We start from the raw sequence: 9,952 nt of genomic DNA on the forward strand, positions 1-9,952 counted from the left end.
CACGTAGCGAAAAGAAGAAACGACTGGCGCGCTGTTGTTAACTCGGCTATAATCGCGTAAGCGGTGACTACGCCAATCAAGAAGAAGAATTCATGTAACCGCTTAATTAAAAATAATTAACCCTAATGAATCAGGAAAGCGATCTACTTGACGGTGAAGAACGCTGCGCTAATAATAAATTGAATATCCAAACCCTCGTTGACTCTGTAGAGTTATTCATTATATTCGTTACTACATCGCTAATTATTTCTAAATTATATAATATAAAAACTTTTAAATAGATAGAGTTATTCAATATTCCCGCTGAAGATGAAAAATGAAGGCAGTCAGGTCTCTTTTCTGACAGAAAATATTATATAATATAACAAAAGTGAGTGCAATATATAATATTTTATGTAGCAGAATTGACTTTCGAAAATTATAATTTGCTATAACTGAATTCCTATTGGAAATGCTTGTTCGCCGTTTTGTAAACGAAAATTAAAATAACCACAATGAAAGCAAAAATAATTTACGGGTTGGGCTCTTTATTTGCAATTTTTAGAGAAATTACCACATTAAGGTTTATACATTTTGCATAACATCAGAAAATATAGATTTCAACAAACATAAAGTTTTCTGACTATTTGAAAATTGCTGCTATTTTGGCGTGAGAATTTTCAGTTGCTATTTATAATTTTTTTTATATTATTATTATTTTGAAATGGTTTCCTTCTTCATACTTTAAATTAAAAAAAAAAAATAATAATGTCAATGAGTTTGGGAGATAAGAAGTTTATACCAAACTTTCGGAAAAAACACCAATTTTTTGCAATAAAAAATACAAATCCCCAAAATTTGAATATGTGATTTTAAAAAAGTGTAAGATATGATGCTTAAAAATCGTCAGGCAAGCATTAGAGATGTTGCAAGAGAGCTCGATATCTCTCGCAAGTTCGCGCCATTTTCAGTCGATCGAACAGAAAATAAAATTCCCTGATAAAACTGAAGGCCATCCCATAAAGTGCTTACTAAAAGTGTTTCAAGGACTTGAAAAATCGTTTGTATAAGTGAATTAAATCTGGTGAGAATTACTTTAGAAGCGACAAAATAAATATCAATGATTTATTAAATATTTTGCGTTTTATTTACCATTTCCAAGCTCGTCACTAATTATTTATGACATGGTCCCACCATGTTACTAGACATTGTGTTAGACTTAGCATTCACAGTAACAAAGTTGAAAACTTACGCACCATATTTTGATAATTGGTTCACTTCAGCAAGCTTTCTTGTGGCTCTAAAAGAAATGGGGATATTTTACATCGGCAAAATTCTAATGGGATCTGAACGATAGGTCTGACTTGAAAAAGCTTGGATGGTATGAAATGAAATACGAAACTAATCTTGGCATTGCCATAGTCTATTGAACCAATCGGGATATGCGTTAGAATGTGCAAAAAAATATTGTTTCCAAATATTATATAATAAGCACATGGGAGGAGTTGATCTTGCCGATGTGCTTAAGGAGCTGCTTATAGTGAAACATCGCTCCAGTAATTGGCACATGAAAATATTTCACTTGAGTCTAGGAACAGCAGTTATCAATTCCTGGCTCCTGTAACGGAGACATCTCGTCGTTAATCCAAGCATGTGCCACTTATAAAATTCTAGATGGATACCGCAACTGAGCTCTTTTAGTGCTACGCTGGTATTTTCCAGTTCTACTCAAAAGAAGAAGGGACGCTCCAGTGCTACGCTGCCGTCTTTGTAACACCTTTCTCAAAATGCGTAAAATGTGGTGTTCATCTATGCCGCAATACAGAAAAGAACTGTTTTTTTTTTTATCTTATCATACTTCAAATACAAAACAAACGTATACATATGTATAATAAATAAATATAAATCCCTTATTTTTTTTCTTTGCATGTATTTATGCCACCAAATACTGCTCTAAACGCCCAAAGCTGCTTAGAGACTTTTTTCGGTAGTCAATTGAGGCGTTTTAAGTCAGAAAACCAGGAAAAAACAAATGCTGATAGTTTTTTTAGGTCCAGTCCTGAAAAGTTTAACACTCCTTTGAATAAATGTTTGACTTTTTGTTAGACATACGGGTCTCAAGGAGTTGAACAATACCCACGTCATCTGTAATGTTACATTGCACCAATGTCGGTTGATATTTCCCTGCGCCCAAAACTTTTCTATGAGTGCTTTTGAAAGTTGGAGTGTGATTTCAGTACTGCTGCGTTTGATTCCGGACCTCTAAAGTCTCTACCGTATTGTGTTCAGCGATACTCCCCTTTTAAACAATTTTTTTTTAGTTTTCTTAAACTGAGTAGTGGTTTTAAAAAAACATAAATTTATTAGCTCTTTTGAGACCCTTAGAATGCTTCATTAGAAAGGCTGCTTCAAAACGTTTCATATACTGAACGCTCGTTTTACTTACTGCACTGAATTGTACAAGTCAGTGTTGATAAACAAGCAAAGAGTAAGCAACAGAAATGCCAATTTAGTGGCTTGCAAAACTTCGCAAAAATTGGTACAGGCATATTTCTCAAAGATAGATTTCGGTTGGGAAAATCAAGCCAGAGAGTCACCATTAAATAAAAATATAGCAGGCTTTGAATTTCGATTTCGCACCTTTACACATATTTTCGCACCAATTCAACCATAAAGCATCTCAAATGAACATAAGTAATTAGAAATAATTCAAAAAACTCTTCTTTTTTAACCTCATATATGTACGTATAAGTAGACCTGCTTATATAATATAATATTACGTTGCTGTGTAAAATTCCTTCTGTTTCCTTTGTCATTTCAATGGCTAAACCTTCCTACATTTTTTCTTTCACCTTATCAACATATTAAAGTGTCGCGAAATTCCTACTTGATGCAAGGCATGTGCCACCGAATTTGAATAAACGACCTTCTTTAACCTAAACGCGAAATCTCAACGTAAACCACTCACAGGCCATGGCATTAGCGTCTTAACACGAACAGTGTGCCGCGCCAGCGTTTCAGGGGACGAAAAATACCAACAAAGCTCCTGTGCACACTTGAACACACGCACACAACTACAGGCCCACGTAGGCATAGCGCGCTGAAGAACAGCGAAATTCCGACCTACCGCAACGGATGCGGTTTGTGCAGGCACACGAAATCACCCACATATACGCACACCCACACAATAAACACACAAATACGATAGCAAAACAAACGTGGCAGTGAAGTCAAATATTATCGGTGAGCATGTGTGTGTTTGTGCGGTTGAGTCGTCGAAATTCGACTGTGAAAAACAACAACGCATTATGTGGACTGCTGGTAGCTGCAAGGCGCTGACAAACAACGGTAAAAACGAAGTGTTGACGCCGATTAACCCAATGAAAACAAAAGTGTGTAGAGAAGCAGTGAAGGTGGTGGCACAGCCAGCGAAGCGTGACAAGGCTAATGACGGTGGGTGGCCTCACCAATAATGAAGATGATGAAGTTGTTTACTAGTTACCATAGATAATGTCAATTTTTGTTGTTGCAAGTAACATTAATGCTTTAAGTGAGCACATGTGCAAAGAATTTGTGATTATGAAGAAGTTTTGACCTGACACAATGCTCTACATTCGATGTTCTGGCGATGTTTTGCTTTCCACACGGCGCATGCGTGAGAGTAAATGAGTAAGCAAACATCAAATATGCTCTTTTGTGAGTTTTTTTTTTGCTAACTGTACTCTGTGTAATTGATGCCAAAAATCAGCTGTTCTGAATGCCTTCAGTGATGCTGGAACATTGTTTGGTGTTGGGGTGCACGGGAAAGTGCAAAGTTAAAAGAAAAATATGAATTTTGGTTACGTTTTAAATTTTCTAAATTTGTTCGTATTTTTTATTAAATAAATATATAAACTTTTTTTATATGTACAGGTTTCAAAGCAAAGGCTGATGCTTTGTGTTCAAAACAACGTACTTAAAATCTCGTAATATACCTTCACAATTCTTCTTTTCCGATACAAGAATAAAAAAATATCCATAATCAGACTATCTTCTTTAGAGAACACGTAATCCGGAAGAAAGGATGCACTCTTTTAATACCTTAAGTGATTCCCCAAACATGTTGAGTTAATATGTTTTTAAAACTGAACGTAAGCCCAACGTTACTGGTAATGTTGTGCCGTAAAGGCAAGGCTTAGAAATTATATAAGGGAGCACGATGGGTCTAATGATGATCTAACATTAATATACCATAAGTGCGACACTTAAGCTAACCAATTTGCTTTTTAATCAAATAACTAACCGAGCTCTAAATAGTTTCAACAGGATGGAGAAAGAATAATTTTTGAATAACTTTTGATAACTATACTTTGTCAATGAATTTCCACCTCAAGCTGTCACTTAGTTTATATTGTTTTACTCTGCTGGACTACCTTTTGAGAAGGAATCTAATCGGTTGTCTATATTGATCACGTTATTGGTGAGAAAAGGCAGCTATGGTGGGGAAAGTAGAAAATTTGGACGTTTACCTCCATGATAGACTTCAAATTAATTATCCAGAATGTACATCTAACAAAAAATATGTTCGAACTATAAAATTCATAATATGTATCAAAACCACAGCATTAACCATTTATTAATTACTCTGAGTTTTACTTGTATTGGAAACTAGCTGACTCGCCGAAATGTGTACCGCCTAAAAGTCATTGAACGAATTGAACTGATTATCTTTTTTGAGTCAAGAAAGTTTGTTTTTTTTCTGCGCTCTTAGTAAAAATTGCAAAAACATATAGGGAATAATAACTATAAAAAACGTATGAGATAGACACCTGTGGTTTGAATAATTTTGAAAGTGGGCTTTGCGCCGCTCTCTAATAAATTTAGTAAAGACATCTCCAAAACCTTTAAATTGAAATTGGTCCAATTCGTACAGGCAAATATTTTCAGTATACCCTCCGAAAGTGTGATAATGGGTGACATTGGATTAAAACCACGCCCACTCCGCATGTTATGGTTATGTTATAAACTACAAACAACAAATTGGTAATCGATCTGACACCGCCCATCTTTAGAAAAAATTCTATATCGCAGAACCTGCTTTACTAATTTCGACCAAAGCTGCTACCTAACATGACTCTCCCCTTCCCATACAATGGTGTGGAACGAAATCGAACGACAAATTCTAATTAAATTCTAAATTCCATATGACACTCGAATACTAAACAATATTTTATGATAAAACTTTGCACAAATAGTGAATATATCTTTGATAGCCTTTGGCATTCTTTAAAATGTATGATAATCGAATCATGATAGTTCGAACCCCCAGATAAACGGTCAATCTGTGGGATATCTTCATGGCAATAGGTGAGAGTATTTTTCTGAGGATAGTGTACCCTTCTCTAGCAACTCATATAACTAATACAATACAAAGAATTTCGAACTTCATGTCGACTTTATACCGTATATTTCAGTCAATCTGCGAGGTTTAGCAATAAAATTCATATAATATCTTTTTATGGTAATAATATATCGTAATGAAACAAATGGCATTAAACGGTCGCCTTCATACCTTGCTGTGATCAAATTGAAAGATGAATTTTTAATTTATACTTCGCGTAAAAGGTAAATTTTTTTTCTGTAAGTTGGAAATACTATTAGTGATATCGGAGCTAAATTTCACCTCAAAATATTTGTTAGTATTTGAGATACGCGTCGTTTTGTGGGGCTTTAAAAGTGAGTTCGTCGATTTTTACTATGTCTGAATTTGTTGAACAAAGAAGTGTGTAATGCACCATCTCATACTGCATTGGTAATTCGTGATCATTTCTCCACATATTCAACTGGTATCGTGCCGCAACCACCGCATTCGCCTGATTTACTTACGAGACAAAATTAAATTTGATAACAGTAGTTTAACCATCGCTCAATATGTAAGATATATCTTATTAAAATTAAGCGAACGTATAATAATGGATATATCATAGCTTAATGGAATAATTGGGTAAATTTGGTCGCCGAATTACTACAGCTTCCATAGACTAGCACATACACGTTTTTAAGGCAGAAATACAGAAACTTCAAATTTGATGGGTAAAGTTTATCAGTCGAAAGAAAATTCTTTGGCATTTCTTTTTGGAAGATTATCTTTTTCAAATATTGGCGGTGGCTACGTCTTAGATGCTTCATCTATTGAGTTACATGTTCGTTGCCTAATTCGAGCGTTTCGACTGGTTACTGGCGAATGTCACGCGGGATGTTTATCTCCAAGGCCTCAATCGAAGCGGCATTATCCGCATAGACTTCAGACTTTACATATCGCCACAAAAAAAGTCTAACAATGTGATATGAAACGATTTTGGTGGCCAATCAACCGGCCCAAAATGTGAAATTATCTGTTGAATGAAGTGTTCTCTCAATAAATCCATTCATTGAATGTGTGGGAAGTGGCGCCTTGTTGTTGAAATCAAACGTCAACGAGTTCTCGAGTTTCAATTTCAGGTACCAAATAGTCGGTTCTTATGGCGCTATAACGGTCGCCCTTGACGGTTACGTTCTCATCGGCATCATTTTTGAAGAAATTTGGCCCGATGATTCCAACGGCTCACAAACTACACCAAACCGTTGTTTTTTTCTGGAGGAATTGGCAGCTCTGTAATCTCTTCAGGTTGCTCTTCGTCCCAAATGCGGCAATTTTACTCGTTTACATATCCACTAACATAAAAACACGTCGCATTGCTGAAAGAAATTCGTCTCGAAAGCGTTGGATCTTCTTGGAACTTTTGAAGGGCCCATAGAACGAAGCGATGTCACGGCTTCAGTTCTTGCACAAGCTGTACTTTGTAGGCCTTCAATTTAAGATTTCAAAGTAAAATGCGCCAAGTCGGTTTAATGCATAACATGACAGTTTGACACGACTAACGAGTGATCTGTCAAATAAACGCTATTGAAAATAATTGGATTATCCGTTATAATGATTTTCATTATTTTAACAGACTTTAAGCCGCATATGTCATCCAAAATGTGTGTATTATCTTCATAAACTCGCACGTTAATGAAGCCATTCCACACCTTCTCCCAGTCCAAATACACCCAATGAAATCATTTAGTATATTCTCTCTGCCTTTAAACCTTTTTTTTCAATATATGTGTTATATACTATTTCCAAAAACATAATTTTCTTTAGCGCTGAATATGAATGAATGAATTGATCTATAACATGGTCTAAAATTCCAGATATGAAAAAAATTATAGTAATGAAGCTAAGTAATCCTAATGTTTAATAAATTACGAAACGTGATTGTAATCCTTTCCCCCTTTCGTCAATTATTGACGTAGTTTTCTGAAATTTCTTCCAATGGCTATCAGGTTATTAATCTCCAAATCACTCTGATCACTGGCACTAATGATGGAAAATGGAAATTTCATTTTGCAAAAATAACAATATTTCCTGATGATTAAAACTCCTCTGATATAAATCAAAAAATTTGATAAGTGATGCGGTAAATTTGACTTAACATATTCAGCGGACCTGTATTGACTTTTTTTTCATCGAAACTGTATCAGCACAAGCACTGCACACCCACAAATAAGACTGCAGATGTCAATAGCCAAAAAATGTGGTGAATATTCGTGAAGTTTTGTTGAGTGACCGTAAAACGAAATTGACTGGCAGCTCAAAAGAACGCATAGGTCAGATCATCTACATATTTGTACAAATGAAAAGGCTTTACGCACTCTTTTTTAACTTTAAAACGCTTTCAGCCTTTACGGCCGATAAATTGAAGTAACTCAGCTATGAAATGGTCCTAGCGACAGGTTGTCAAATTTTTATGGCCAGCAGGAAACAGTTATCAGTAACGAGGAGGCTGAAATGGAAAAACGCACATTTTGAATGCCTACAAATATCGATAGATAGAGGACTGATAGAAGACAAAAATGTTTAATCGGAATTTTGAATGCAAAAGAATTAAAGTTTTTTCTTTAATCTAAATTCAAGCTTCTCTCAGTCAATAATATATACATAATCTAAACAACCGCTGATAAGACCTTCATATCTAGATATGAAAAACTAAAATGTTTAATTTTTCCTGAAATTCGTCTCACGAGTGTAGAATATTGTGCCATGAATGACATTTTCGGAACTGAAACAAGTTAACGACTTACTTACACCATAGCATTCTCTAATTACAAACCGTTTTAATATTCGTATTAACATGCGGCATCGAAGCTCTATCAATGAAGCACAGCTTACATCAGTCAATGCTAATTTGAGGGCAAACACATACCCAGAGCCATCGGTTCAGAAGTATAGGTATGTAATGAGATAGATCAGAGTGTCATAGAGGAGGCCAACGCTTCGTCGCCATAATGCGGCCGCTGTACAAAGTAAGGTTTCATTAACACGCTCATCCAAAGCTGTGACAGTTGCAAATGCCATGGCGCTGGCAAATCGATCCCGAGCAGCGTTTAACTGGCCGTTGTGCAATAACATTTGCCTCCATTGTTTACACTTTATCAAGCGTGCAGCAGTGGGGCACACAGATTTGGTACTATGACCCACAATCCGCACACACACACACACACACTGTCCTGGGGCTTTTGAGCGCCGCACTTGTTATTGCTATGTCACACAACATCGGAGCGTTTATTGCAACTTCAAACGTGATGGCTGCGGTCATATTTCAAACGCGTCAACGAATCGCAAGCGCGCATACGTGCAACAAAAGCAAAGCAATGCCCATCTACACATCCGCCGCCGCACAGACACACACTCTTGTACATTGAACCAAATGAAAGCAATATTTTCTGGTTCACTACCACAAAGATCAACACTGCACTTCACAAGTAACAATATACATATATATGTATATATGTAGTTGCGTATGTATGCGTTTGAAGTAACGCGCTCGGCAGGTCCACTCACGTATTCAGCTTTATTGTACATATTTACTATTGACATTCCAACATATGAGCACACATAATCACCCACATAAATGTGTGTGTGTTTACTTGTGTGTGTATAAGTGCGCTTGAATGTATTGATCCTTGGGGCACTTATAATTTAACTTTTTCGCTTGCTGCATCCGTTTATTTACACTGATTTGTTTGTATGTGTGTGTGTACGCGGGTGTATTATATTTCGTTGGAAATTGTTGTTGGCACTTCTTTCCACTAAAAACACTAACAACACCGTGGCTGTTCGCCTACATTTGCCATCCCGCTTTTCATTCAATCATTCTTGTTGACTTCCGGTGCGCAGTGATTTGTAAATCCAGTTAAAATGTTTCGGACTTTTCAAATTTGTTTTGCATACATTCGTTTCCCCTCCCCCTCCGCCATTCACAGTTATTTTAATTTTTGTTATTACAAATACCCTGCGGCCGCTTCGCTGCTGAAGTGGAATTTCTCAATGAAGCCAAAACAAAGCTTCACGGCTATATACTTGTGTGTTGTTGCTGTTTTGTACCCCCGCAACATTATACAGTTTCGTTCTCATTTCGCAACATTTGTGGGTATAAAACGGTGCACATTAATTTTGACCAAAAATAACATAACAGCAAGTCTTCTAGAACTTAGACAGCGCAAAAGATCGCGGATTGTGAAAATGCAATGCGCAAAGAAACCAAACAAGAACTATTATTAGTAACAGTATTCTAAACTACAGAAATGGCTCTAATATTCCATAAATTAAAATAGAAATAGTAGAGATGCGAAAAACTATTGCCGTTCTCGATTCTGTTAACTGCTTGTTTCTAGTAAACTGCTGAAACATCAAACCTCACGAATTCCACAATGAACCCAGCCATTTCTCAAATACAGGTTTTCTAAAAACTGAATATTTCTATTCTGAATGCAGGAAGTGGTAACTATATTCGACTTGTGTAATTTTTTACCAAAGCATAAGGGACTGACAGAAGGTAAAAGTAACTGTTAATATCTAGTCAAGCCTACTTCCCAATAAATACTCCTCGTTCCATACATCCGGTATAAT

The sequence above is a fragment of the Bactrocera latifrons genome, unplaced genomic scaffold, assembly GCF_001853355.1.
Source record: "Bactrocera latifrons isolate USDA-ARS-PBARC rearing strain unplaced genomic scaffold, ASM185335v1 scaffold_25, whole genome shotgun sequence".
Lineage (NCBI taxonomy): Eukaryota > Metazoa > Arthropoda > Insecta > Diptera > Tephritidae > Bactrocera > Bactrocera latifrons.